At 46.2% G+C, this 14,297-nt stretch overlaps 1 long non-coding RNA gene across 1 annotated transcript in view; it reads left to right on the forward strand.

Moving 5' to 3' along the window:
• Positions 1–9,624, forward strand: part of Gm10556 (predicted gene 10556) — a 38,474-nt gene extending 28,850 nt beyond the window's left edge. The window contains exons 6-10 of the long non-coding RNA NR_045881.1: positions 3,539–3,739; positions 3,826–6,580; positions 7,115–7,234; positions 8,151–8,338; positions 9,485–9,624. This is a non-coding gene — a long non-coding RNA (predicted gene 10556). The remainder of the gene's footprint in view (positions 1–3,538; positions 3,740–3,825; positions 6,581–7,114; positions 7,235–8,150; positions 8,339–9,484) is intronic.
• The last annotated feature ends 4,673 nt before the right edge of the window (positions 9,625–14,297 follow it).

A 14,297-nucleotide genomic window follows, 5' to 3' on the forward strand; every position in this document is an offset into this window, starting at 1 on the left:
GAGAGAGAGAGCTGTCCCTTTATTTTCTCCCAAAGATCACCACAACACTCTAAGTTTGCTTCCGTGACCACACTTTCCTCCCTTCCTTCTTCCTCTTTTTCTTATTTTCTCTCTCTCTAGGTAAACCTTCTGCCTGTTCCACCTTCATGTACTCAGTTATGGTTGCTTGGGTCCAAGATACCCACTGAGCCTATGAGGCTCCCATGATGCCACTACACTCTCCTCCCCACCCCCTGGGGTTTCTGTTTCCTGCCTTGTTTTCTCCATTCCTCCCCTCACACCTGCAACTCCCTCAAAGTGTCAATCACTCTGTGCCTTAACTCAGAGCCAGTGGTGAGAGGCCATGCCCACTGTGCCCACCCGCTCCCATTTGCACTGGGCTGCCAGGCTTTGCAGCACTTACCATACTTGCTTCTCTCTCACCAGAAGTCCTGTCGCCTCTCTCCTGGATCTTTCTCCCACTTTCCCCCTCTACTCCCACCTAGGGCACATCCACCTTTAAAGAACCTGCACATGTCTATCTGCTTTCATCTGTGAGTTCTACAAAAAACCCCCAGCGGTTCTTCTGCCTCCCTTCCTTCCCTCTCTCTCCCCCTTTCTTCTCTCTCCAGTCACTCAACTCAGCCTCCCTCCTGCATCACCAGCATCCTGCACCCCACAATCTCCATCATCCTGGCCAAATCTATTGCTCACCTTGGCAGGACTCAGACTCCTGGCTGCTCTCTATGATTCATCTCCACTCCATGAAGTAGAGCTTACACCTCAACACTGGGCTATATTCCTCATGCAGTCACCTCCCATACTTCCAATGGCTCCTTGAAAGTCTTTCTGGTGTTTTGTTCCTTTTCCTGTTGCTAAGCCTCAGATGTCCCAGGTTTCATTCCTATGTCTCTTGAACTTTCATCTGAACATGTCAGGGCAGCTAGCTAATCTGAAACACTCTATGTCAACATGGCTTCTGATTTCCCTCTAGTCTTGATATCTTCCTGGAATTCAGAACCACATATTCAGCTCTCTGTGCGTGTCCACTTGTGATCCCCAACAAGAATCATTGTGGTCAAGGGCAGGTTCATTGTCTGCAGTTGTCTGACTTGTGCACTGCACCACAGCAGGCAGCCAAGAGGACCAGAGGGTGTGAAATCTGGCCATTGTTGAGTTGGCCAGGTTCTAGGAGCAGGGCTTCATTCACACTACCAAGGAATCCTTTCTCTAAAGGAAGTGTCTGTTCTCGTTTCCAGAAATATATCTTAATGGTTTGTTGTGGCCCTGGCTAAGTACAACTCTCAATGTTCCCCTAAACCTACTACAACTAGTGTATGGCACTATTCCATTGAGAAGTAATGGGGGAGTGAGGAACCAAGATGTTGGGAAGAAGGAAGAGGGAAGAGAGGAGAAGGGAGAGGAAGAAAGGGGAAGAGAGGGAGGAAGTCTCCCTTCTTGGTGTGTTTGATTATCTGCCATAACCACCAGAGGCTTCCTCCATCTTCTTCCCCTTCTGTCACACCGATGGTCTAAGGGGCATTGTCTCTGGTCCCATGGGCCTCCTAAGCACTGCCTGCCTCTTCCTTGCACCCAGGATGTTTCCTGAGATGTGCACAAACTCACCTCTGCCTCCTTAGGAGCCCTGAGTCTTCCCTCAGCCAGAGCTACTTTGCCTCCAGATTTCACATTTTATTTTGTTGCTGTTGTTCTTTGTTTGGTTGCTTTTGCTATTGTTTTGACACAGGGTGGTACATAGTCCAGGCTGGTCTCCAAATTACAATGTAGCCAAGGGTAATCTTGAACTCCTCATCCTCTGGCCTGCACTGCATGAGTTGTGGGATTACAGTTGTGTCTTCCTTGGCCAAGCCTTCCTACTTTGTCATCCATCACACAGGAACCTCCAATCTGAGTTCCAACCTCTTCCTGTCTTGGACTCAACAGTTTTCTGCTGTCACAGGACCATGTTGTTGTTTGTTTATTTTGTTTGCTTTTTTTTTATAGAGCTTTCTGTTTTTCCCAATCTCCACATAGCCACCTCAATCCTAACACTATAGTCTAATTAATGTTTATAATATTTTCTCCAGAAATAGTTTCATTATCAGACTAGCCAAAACTATGTTTCGTTTCATTTCTCATTTTATCTTCTTTATTGCATCTGTTACCTCTTGAAATGACCACATCTACTGTTTTAGTTACTTTTTAATTCTGTGACAAAAGACTGTGACCAAGACAACTTATAAAAGAAAGCATTTAATACGACTTGTGGTTTCAGAGGGTTAGAGTCTATAGTGGTGGCAGAAAGGCGTAGCAGCAGAGACATCTGAAAGCTCACCTTGTGATGCACAAGTAGGAGACAAAGAGGTAACACTGGGAATGGAAGGAAGCTTTTGAAACCTCAAAGCCTGCTCATGTAACATATCTCCAACAAGGCCACATCTCATAATCCTTCATAAACAATTCCACCAAATAGGGACAAAGCATTTAGATACATGAGCTGACAAAGGCCATTCTCATTCAAACCATCATGTCTACTTCTTTGCTTCTTTTAGTAACACCAACATCTCTCTAGCCCATCAGTTCTGGGATCTGCCAGTTCTCTGATCAAGGTCTGCTTCCTAGCAGTGCTGGGATGCAGTAGGTGCTCTGTGAGTTAGTGATCAAGTGACCCAGAAGTACCACTAGGAAAGATCACCAGCAGACAGAAGAGAGGAGAAAGGAACAGGAAGCAAGAGAGGGGAGAGGCAAGAAATAACAATGGCATCCAGAGGCAGGAGGGAAAGCAGGCCAGGGAGGGGAGGTCTGGCAGATAGCAGACCCTGGATTGGGGTGGGCAGGGGGCAGGAGATTGTGCTTGGCAGTAGAGGGAGCAAGTAGCTCTGACAGCAGCCTTGCCTCCTGTGTTTACCAAGCTCCATGCCACCAGCCCAGTCCCCTATTAGGAGTTGCAGGTTGACAGCCCTAAGATTTAGATGAGCTGATGGCTGTGAGATGTAAAATAAACACCCTCTTCCAAAACAACAACAACCACACAAAAACAGGGTCTCACCAACCCCAGCTAGAACTTGAACTTGCTTTATAGACTAGACTGCCCTCCAACTCAAAGGGACCCTCCTGTATCTGCCTCTGCAGTGCTGGGATTATAGGTAAGTGTCACCATATCCATCCAGATAGTGAGCTTTTCATTCCACCTCCTGCAGAGATTAGAGCCAAAGCAGGGACACAGAGGGCTAGAAGACCATTGTCAGGGTATATAAAGACATTGTTGGCCTCTGCTACTTTGTGAATTTCCCTGGGCCCTGAATGGAGCCAGAAACTTTGAGTGGATAGCTCCATGGCCACATGAGTATTTGCAAAGGAGGCTGGTGTTGCCTGCTGCCACAGAACATACCCCTTGTGAAGACAAAGGAAGGCCTCTCTGTCTAACACAGGAAGCCCTTTCCAGATGCTTTCTCACACTTTCATATCCAGTTCTGGAGAGGAAGCCTTTGTCAGCTGCACCGTATGATTTTACAGTAAAGACTCTTTCCCAGTAATCTACAAAAGTAATCTATTTCAGAGCAAGGGATAGTGGCCCACACCTGAAATCCTGGCATTGGAAAAGCTGTAAGAGGAGGATTATAGGTTCAAGACTATTGTGAGACCCTGTCTTGGCAAACAAACAGACAAAAAGCAATATGCCTCTGATGGGAGAAACAAGGAGATAGGATCCCTTCAATGAGAAGACACCCTTCCCCCACCAACCCCCACCCCTCCCCAGGTAAGACCTTTGCCCTGTCCCATTTCTGTGGTCACTTCAGTTCTGGCAGCCAACAGCAAACTGCTAACTTGCCCCTGTCATTTCAGGGATTATTCTGATGGGAGGAAGAGCTGAGAAGAGGAGAGGTTCCAGATGAAGCCGAACTGTCCGAATCACCCCACACCCAGCAATCGAGCTTTAGTCTGAGGTGCTGAGACTCTCAGGAGCAACGCTGTTCCAAACAGAGTACTCACAAGTCAGCACACCCTGAGCATGCGTATCACCAAAACCATCTCTCACTTGTTTTTGTGCTCCTGGGAAACATTGTCAAGACAGGCATAGACTGACATCAGCAGGTCATCCAGAGGGCCCTGTGCCAGCTCCCTGTCTGTTTGATATATTGGGGCTTTGCCTGAACACAGGCTTTGGGAACAGAGTATGTCATCAAATCCACCTGGATAAACTCCCTGAGCTAACACAGAGATCCCACGTCAGTCTCCTCAGCACACTTAATGTGGGTTTTATTTCCCTACATTTCTTCCCCCTGAGGCGTCTTTGGATTGCATGTGAAGGCAGCAGGACCAAGTGCTCAGAACCCTGCAGAGAAGTCGACAGTAAACCCTAACCTTGTATGGTCTGAAGCAAGGGAATGACTTGCAGAGCTCTGGGCAGTGACTGCCCAGATACAAATTATTCTGATGGCAGGAACTCAAAGTGTGTCATAAACCAAGGAGGGGTTGCTAATTGAACAGTGATGCTCAGCAGATGGACCAGAGCCCAGAGAACAGTCTAGGCCAGTTTCAGTCCTTGGGTCTTCAAATCCTTAGCCCATAGGGAAGGGCTCTTTCCACCCCAATACAAAGACAGTGAACAGAGAGAATGGTGCTGATTTATCTAAATGGTAATCTGCTGTGCCAACTGGAGACCTCACTGAGGGACTCAAGAAGTCTTGTCCTGCCCATCATATGGCTCATATAAATCTAAAAGGGCCATGGAAGAATTGATCATTAATGGGTTCAAACTTTGGTGACACTATTGAGAGGTGATAGAAGAAATAAGGCAAGGTCTACCTAGTTGGAGTAGGTCATTGGGATCATGTCCTCTGGCCCTTTCAGTCTCCTCTCCAGTCACTACACAGTCCTGCTTTACTGGGCCCTCTCTGCCTTATCCTGGCAGGAAGTAACTGAACTAACCAATCATAGACCACGGGCCAAGATGAATTCCTCCTTTGGCTGTTCTACTCTGTCTTGTCACCAAGGCAACACATCCATCCAGGTGGTCAATGCCTCATCTTGGAAGGTCTCTCCATTAGACTCAGCACCAAGTGATTCAAGGTGTCAACTGGCAATTGGTTTATTGTCTTTTGTAACTCGTACAAATCTCCCTCTGCCCACATCAAGGGAACTCGGTGTGAAAACTCCCTTGTTCATTCATGGAAGAGCTCATCATGGAGTAGACATACCTCTGCAAGTCATAGGCTGGAAAGGATTTGTCTGTGTCTATCCCCTCTTGATGGCTGGGATGTCCTCAGCTGATCTTTGTTAAGGCTCCCCTCTTTCCCTCTCTGATTCTTGGGAATCCTTCAGCAAGCTATGTTCTGTTTCCAAGAAGGTGACATTTCCAGAGGAAAGGAGAAAGTGCCCAAGTTTGCATATGATCAGGGCTGGAGTTCCTACCACCTATATTTTGATCCTTTCCCACTAGTCTTTCAGTTTCTTGGATCTCCTACAGCCTGCAGCTTGTGTTTCCATGTCCTTCCTCCCTTAGCATATGCCTTGGCTTGTTTCTCACTGTGTCTATCAGTTCTCAGAATCACAGCTGCATCAGAGAAATCAAGGATAAAATTATTTATGCATTTGTCGTGCCTGCATCTCTATGAGAAGACCACAGAGCATCATCTATTCTGCCCTTTGGGATCCTTGGAGCACTGTTTGTGTGGCTTTGGGAGTGAGGGACAGAAATAGATATTATCAATCATGTTCAGCCTAATGTACATAAAGAGACATGTATTTCATGCTTTAATTTTTTAATCTCTAGATGACATAGAAAGAATCAGGGATACTTGGAGAAATGGCTTAACTTTCAACTCTGGAGCAGAGAACATAAAGGGGAGATGAGGTATCCTATTCTGGCCAAGTTCAAGAAAGCCATCAAAGGCTCAGGACCATGTGAGAAGGACTGTCATGGGACACAGATGGAATGGATGCAATTGAAATACAATTGGTTGTAACACTGAGGCCCAGGACTTCATTATCATCATCCTTGCCATCATCATCACCTGAAAGCCCATCTCCAGGAAACAGCCCAAATCCTCTTTGGACATGGCTGTAACTGACTACAGCAGGACTCTCTCTCCTTCCTTTAAAAGAAAGTGGTTAAGACAGCATTAAGCAGCTTTATGTGGCCTTCCCTGTGCACAGTGTGTTGAACTGGCACAATAACCTTCATCACTGAGACAACCTTCACCCCATGGAGAAAATCTAGTTGATCAGTGGGAAAGGACCCTGAACTTCTAAGCAAAACTGTATACAGCCACTAATGAGTAGACTTATGGAAAACCAAAGGCTCCATCCATGAAAGGCTGCTGGGTTAAGAGGCTTGGGCTCTGGCCAACTCTCCCTGCAGGCAGCCTGACTGGCTAGCATACTCCATGCCATATATGACAGCATTTACCTGCTCATGGGACAGGAGAAGAAGGGCTTCCCACCACTCAAAAGTTTTCCTCACTGAAACAACTGGCTCTAAAGTAGATCAAGCCTTGTGATATCAGCTCCATCCACAAGAACAAGAACTGGGAGTAAAGAGGAAATTGTGTCACAGGGAAGGAGACAGACCTATCTCAAGCACGGGGCAATATCCAGGGTAAAACACAAGGACAGACACTAAAAGAATAAATAATGTCCTGGGGAAGGAGGCAGACCTATCTAGAGCACAGAGCAATCTCCAGGGAGGTGGGGGGAAAGAGCAAGCTTCTACAACAGCCAGTGCCCCACAGGAGAAACAGGACATCTCTCCTTTAAGACAGTTTGGAAACACAAGGACCCCAAAGCAACTTGTAGATTTCATCTGGCTCCCACTTAGAACAAAAGAGATTCAAAACATAAGGTTTAACACAGTTAAAGGTGACACAGATGAGAGCAGAGCCAACAAATGGATGTAAGAGGACAGAAGAACAAGCTGCAGAGCAGGGATTCAACCCCAGACACCGGACATGGCGCCTAAGCTCTCCTGTCTGGGAATAGGAAGAACAGCACCTCTCCAACAGGGCTGCTCTAAGCACTGGATCATTTTGTTTGGTCTTCAGGAGGAGGGCTGACTTTCTGACCAATGTAGTAAAGAAACTAGCTTCTAGCATGACCCTCAAGAAGAAATAAGCATTTCTGTTGATTTTAACAGATGCACAGCAAGGTTATGCGTAGGTAAAGTCCTGCCAGACTGCACTTCAGTGGGAGAAGCTGTCCTAAAATGCTTGTACTGAGAAATGCCACCTGCTTCACTTCCAACTATGGCTTTGAGGTAAGATACAAGATTCACAATGAAGCTTTCTCAGAACTCATGGCTTCTGGAACAGGCCTGTGCACTTGAATGTGTGTACCCTACTCCAAACACCCTTTGACCTGATTGAGACATCAGCTAACATTGCCTCGTTGCTCTTTGGCCTTCCTGGTCATTAGTCTTCATTGTTAACCTGGCTAGAGTTAGAACCTCCTGTGAGAATGTTTCTGGTAAGGTCTAACTGAGTGGAGAAGACCCAGGCTGACTGTCAGTGGCATTTCCCTGTGGGCTGGGGGCCTGAGTACAACAAAAAAGAAAACAAGAGAAAGCCAGTTGAGTAGCAGCATCCATCCTTCTTCTGCATCCATCCCTTCCTGACTGTAGACATGTGTGTCAGCCACTTCCTTGTCCCCTGCCATGACTTTCTGCTATGAAGGACTGTATCTTTTTAAACTGTGAGTAAAAAATAAGCCTGTTCTTAAGTTGGTATTGTCAGGTCTGTTGTCCCAGCACTAAGTCACAGTGACAGTATTTATTCCCTAGGGGACAAGGTTTCTCCTGCAGGTGCTCTTGCATGTGCTTGGCACCTTGTAGAGCAACATCCAGGAGAATCTAGTCACTCTATTTCTCAAGAACATAACAGGAACATGTGTGCTTCCAGAAGATTCTGCTGGGCTCCTGTGACCCTGTTCGATGGAAAACTTGATGCTAATCAAATAAATATCAGATGTAGAAAAGAAAACAATACAAGATAGGTGGGTGTTCTGTGGCTGGGGGTGCACACTGGGGGTGGAAGCCAGGGTCTAATGCATGCTGGAAAAGCACTCTAGCACTGACCCTAACAGCAGGGATTATTGTGTGATAACAAGGTCTATTCTTTTGGTGATACATATGAAAGAATGTGCTGGTAAAACAACATCTGATCTTTATGATAAAGGTTTTTCTATGCCATCATCTCTGCCAGAGGTTTAACATCTTCATCCTACAAGGAAAATACACATTGAAAGGATTTTATGATGGATCTTCTAAAAAGTAAAATATGGAGCTGCCCTGGTGGATAAAGAAAGCACTTACTAAGCAAGCCCACAGACCATAGTTTGAATCCCCAGCATCCACGTGACAAAGGTAAGGCAAGAATAGCAGCCACCAGTGATCTGAGGGCTCAAGAGGTGAAGACAGAGTCTCCCCAAGGTAAGCTAGCTAACCAGACTAGCCAAATTTGCAAGCTCTGCATTCACAGACATACTGAGCCAATAAAGTGGAGGGAGATCAAGAAAGATACCCAGCAGCAACCTCGGGCCTCCACACGTATGTGCATATAAGTGTATGCACACCCACGTATGTGTGCCTTCACCAGCATGCAAATAAACATACTACATACATAAATAAAGGGAAAAATACTCGCAAGAACTGATTTTTCAAGCACTCAGCTCGACACTTGGCTTTAAATGTTTAGTTAGACATTGTTGGTCAAGTTCTCATTTCTTTTATGAATTAAAAAATTTCACATTTTTACTTATGAGTTTTGTGGTGTGTATGGAACAGGGGTGCATGTCTACCATAGCGCTCCTGTGGAGGTCAGAGGACAAGTTCAGGAGTCACTCCTCTCCTTCCACCACATGAGTTCAGAGATCGAACTCAAACTGTCATGTTTGCCTGCAGGTGCTCTCACCAGCGAGCCCTATTACAGCCTCCTTCTTTTATGGATTCCAATGAGAAAAACCACATGCCTGTCAAAATTACAGTAAAGACAGCGCCCCAGAATATTATCTCTTTGAGTAAAGAGACTGGATGGTGGGTTTCCCAGCACTACATAACTGAATGTGCTGCCCACACCTGTAACCATGAACTTCCCTCCACTGCATTCAGGAGGTCGAGGCAGTGGAGGGAAGTTCATGGTCACCCTGAATTACATAGCATGTTCCAGGCTAGCTTGAGATACGTGGCATTGTTTCTCAAAACGAGAACCAGCACAGCATCACTCTGGAGTCATCCGTGATGACTGAAAACCCTTGCAGGGCCATGCTGGTCAGCTGGGAAGCCCTGAGAAAATCCACTGTAGTGTCTCCTTTGAAGAACCCACTCCAGTCTCCCGCTACAGTGCAGAATTCCTGCGGGACCCTCATGACAGGGAGAGGTGTCTTTCTGGTTGTGTGCTACTTGGTGATACGGTAACGAACTTTGCAAAATCCCAAAGTTTAACCAGGTTGTGTGATTAGTTATGGCTGGGAAAGGTTCTCAGATGTTTCTCTGCCTCTTCTCCTCCTGCAGTGTTTTCTTGGAAGAGAACCCTGAATGTCTCTCAACTGTGCAAAGAATTCAGCTCTCTCTTTCTCACAAGCCACTGTGAGTGAGTTTTGTCAGTGCAGCATGGCCCACTTGATACTTACCAACAGTAAAACTGAATGAGCAATGTGTGTGTCTTTTTCATTCCTTGTATTCGTTATACTTTGCTTTCTACGACAATATATTCCTTACAAATGGGGGTTTAATTATGGCATAGTAAACATTTCCTGAGCCAGTCTCAGTACAAGCTATTACCTTAACCACCACCATCATCATCACCATCTGATCACCACCACCACCACCACCACCACCACCACCATCATCATCTCCACATACCTGAGACGAAAACTGAGACTTGAAGAGGTTTAGTGTCTCACCCAGGATCACCTAGCTGGTGTGAGGAACAGCCAGAACTAGAGCCACATGGATTCTAGTGAGCAGCCTTTGTAAGGTGTATTGTATTCTCAGCGGTCTGTGTTCTTACATTTATGCCAGGGTTCTGTCCCACGTCAAACTGATTTGTTAAATAGTTTTTAAATATTTTAAAATAAACATTGTTGCCAGGCAGTGGTGGTGCACGCCTGTAATCCCAGCACTTGGGAGGCAGAGGCAGGCAGATTTCTGAGTTCAAGGCCAGCCTGGTCTACAGAGTGAGTTCCAGGATAGTCAGGGCTACACAGAGAAACCCTGTCTCGAAAAACAAACAAACAAACAAACAAACAAATAAATAAAATAAACATTGTTATGGAGAGCCATTCTGTAATTGTATGGAACAATAGCTTTAAAACCATCTGCAAGTTTTTCAAATTGGAAGCTTGCATGCTTCATGCCATCATTTGCTTTTCTTTCACACCTGGAACAGTCTGCAGGAATTTCTATATGGATAGGAAGACTCTTTGCCTAGATATAACTTCTGCCTGGATAGAGGATGGCGTCAGAGCCTTGGCAAGGTTCTCAGAGTTTCTGTTTGCTACTAAGTGCCTACAGTGATTGCTCACGAGCTCCCTAGGCCCCTCCTGCTCCATCTCCCAGGAAGCCACATGTCCTGAGACCTGAGCATGTGGCCACCTGTGTTAATCCTATGGCTACCCTGTGAGGTAAATATTTCCCGTCCTTCTCTCAGGCGGGTCAGATGTAGTAGAGACCATAAGTACCGGGTTCGTGTGCAACAGGACTGAAGGCCAGGTTTACTGCCTTTCACAGGAGCTGCAGCCTGGGCTCCCACCACGCATTTCTCGGCATTAGGCCTTCTGCCAAGTCCCACCTGTGTGTCACCAGCAAGCAGTATTCTTCCCTGAGGTGGATTCCTCAGAAGACACCTCTGTGAGAGGCAATGACAGAACACCTGGCAGGCCCAGTCCCTTCTGGCACTTTCTGATAACCCCAAAAGACATCTCTGGCACTGAGATCACTCAGGGCTTCCACTTGAAGAAGGGTCTGGGGTAAAAGGGCTTTCTCTACCACGACGAGGCCTTCCTGAAAGGGTCCAATTCTAAGACTACTGAGAGCTGACTGATTATTTTTCTTGATACTACTGTGGAACTCCTTTTTAAAAGATGTATTTATTTTTATTTTAGTGATTTGCTTGCATGTACATACGTACGTACGTGTACTATGTGTATTCCTGTTGCTCAAAGAGGCCAGGAGAGGGCACAAGATTCCCTGAAACTGGAGTTACAAATAGTTGTGAGCCACCATGAAGGTACTGGGAACAGTATCCTTTATAAGACCAGCCAGTGCTGTTCTATCTTTCCTACCATGGAACCATGGAACTTTTTTTTTTTTTTTTTTTGACAGGGTTTCTCTGTATAGCCCTGGCTATCCTGGAACTCATTTTGTAGACCAGGCTGGCCTCAAACTCAGAAATCTGCCTGCCTCTGCCTCCCAAATGCAGGGATTAAAGTCATGTGCCACCACTGCCCAGCCCTCTACCATGGAACTCTCGATTAAACTTACTGTCAAAAACAGTCATGAAGAAAAACATTAAATTACTAAAGACCAGGCTTGTAGTAGTCATGAGCCTCTGTCCTGATCCATCTTTGAGAGCAGCCTTATTTCCCTGCTGTAGGAGTTGCTGGTGGCCAAACACCAGCTCGCCTAACATACACCTAACACATGTTACCATAAGAGTCCCAGCCTAGCACAGGTGAGACAGGCAGAAGCTCGGGCTTGGTCTGAATGGCCAGCTTTTCTACCACGGATCCTGGGAGGAGGAGCACTGAAACTGGAGTCTGCATGATGATTCTCACTAACCAAGTGGGAGCTGTGCATGGGGACCATTGCCCCACAGTACTGCGTAGAGCCTCACTGTCTTGGTAGGGCACTTCCTATCTTTCTTTCCAGAGAGTAGAGGCTTGGAAGAAACAAGCTCACATCTGAGAATGCTCTGAAGCCCAGAGTAGCTGGACCAACTGGTCAGGTTGTCCAAGTCACAGAATCTAGTCAGGATACCCCAGGGGTAGCAGTGCTGACACTGATGGTGGTAGCGTGTCACAGCATGCCTCACACGAAGCTTCCAGCATCTCTCTGTGTCTGTGGAGTTGTTCTAGACATCAGCCGGATCCTGTGAACCTCTGCTGCAGACATCGCCAGCAACATCCCTCACCCGAGCAGACACAGGTTCTCTACACAATAACATATGGTACCTAACTTGTAATTTCATTGGTAAGAAGTTCTCCTATGGGGCACCAGCCACCAGTCACAGGTTGTGTTTACTTTGCAAACAGCAGCTGCCTGTGCCCACCTAAGCATTGTCCTATCTGAATACTTACTCTATCTGGCAGTCAGTAAGACCCAGGAAGCCCTGGCTGGAAAGAAGCCATCGGTCTCAATCTGGGCTTCCATATGTTCAGATGTGACATGTCACACATCACATGATGTATGTATTCATACTCAACCCATATGGGTGTCCCTATCTTGAATTTTCTTTCTCTATCAGCTGGTTTCTCCTCCATTCTTCTGCCCCTTCTCTGTTTTTCCTATCTTGCTTTGCTGTTATACAGCCTACAGATCTCGAGTCATATTTGTTTACATAGGCACATGCAGTCTCGCTCCAGCATGCTTCTTAAAAAAAGACTGTGTGGAACAAAACAGTTGCACCAGTGCAGAGTGGGTCAGAAGGAAAAGGAAAAACCAGCCCTGCAAACACAAGGCCTAAGAATAAAAAAGGACGGCAGCCGGAAACCAAGCCCCGCATGCTCCTGTGCTTAGAATGCCTGTCCCCAGGCACATCACGAGACTATGCTGGCCTGTGACTCTGACCATGTCATTACCCATGGCTGCAAGCACCACTTACATGCTTGTGACTGCCCCTAGGAGGGACTGTATCTAGAGAGCCAAAAGGCAAAATGGCAAAGTAAAACTCAGGAAGTTTTACACTCACCACCTCCCCACACAGCCATGTAATTACATCAGAGCAGGAAGATGAAAGAAAGGAAGGCTCTTCAAAGGGAGCCAACTCAACCTGAGGGGCAACCTCTCCACAACTCCAAGCTCCCTGCCTCCTCGAGTATGCAAGGAATGGCCAAGGCTCACCCAAGCCCATGGAATGGCCTTTGTAAAAATCACTCAAAACAAAAGTGTGCTTTTCCTTACCAGACTCACTTGTGTTTCTTGCCCTCCATTTTCTGTCGCAGAGGGTGCATACTCTCATGAAGTTAAAGAGTATATAAAATATTCTGGGCTAAAAAGAATGTTGCTTAGGGACAATGTCCTTCTGAGACCTGCTGTTTAGTAAGCAGAGATTCCATGCCTTGCTATGGGGTTGTGGGTGGACCCTGTGAGAGACTCACTGGGCAACCTGCACTGGAATTCCACTGAGACAGCATCTGGAGTCAGCTCTGATCATCCCTCAAAGACCCATTTCCCACATCTGAGAGAGTTAGACCATCAGCCTCCAACAGGACTGAAACGGGGTCGCTTTTATTCTTTTCCAGATGGATTCTGTCTGCCAGTAATGTTCATGACGCTTCTTTCTCAGAAAATGTCCATCTTTCCAGGAAGACATGCAGAAACAATTAGGGGCCTATTTACACACATTGGGTTTGCTCATCTATGCCCCTCGTGTATCTTCTTGTGGGAAGGAAAAGGAGAAAGGCCAAGGGGTTCCCACCTAAAGACAATGAACCTCTATGTAAGTCTCAAGATGCACTTCAGGGAGCAGCATGTTCTAAGAAGGAGTGAGTCACTGTGGGGTCTGTCTAAAAGGCATTAAGAGTTAATGAGGGGGCAACTTAGCAGGTAAAAGTGCTCACTTGCTGCAAAAGCCGGATGACCTGAGGTCAATACCCCAAAAAGACTTCCAGAAGTTGTTTAGTCATCCTCCATATACAGGCCTTACAGAGCACAATGTGGCTACACTCATCACTCACTCACTCACACACACATACACACACATACACACACACATCAGACACATAGCACTTACACACATCTATCAGTCACACACATTCATACACATATCATGTACACACACATCACATACACATATCATTCACCCACACTCTCACACACTTATCACATACATATCACACACACAGCACTTGCACACATATATCAGTCACACACACTCACATATATATCATGTGCACATACATCACATACACACACACTCATACACATATCACATACACACACATCACCTACACATCACTCACACACACTCACACACACACTCTCATACACTTACTTAGACACACACCATAAGTAAAATTGTTGCAAAAATAAATTGATGGAATGAGATCAGAGCCCGGAGGTGCAAACCTATAATTGCAGTAACTAGCAAGGCTGAGGCCAGAGG

This window comes from Mus musculus, chromosome 18, assembly GCF_000001635.26.
Source record: "Mus musculus strain C57BL/6J chromosome 18, GRCm38.p6 C57BL/6J".
NCBI lineage: Eukaryota > Metazoa > Chordata > Mammalia > Rodentia > Muridae > Mus > Mus musculus.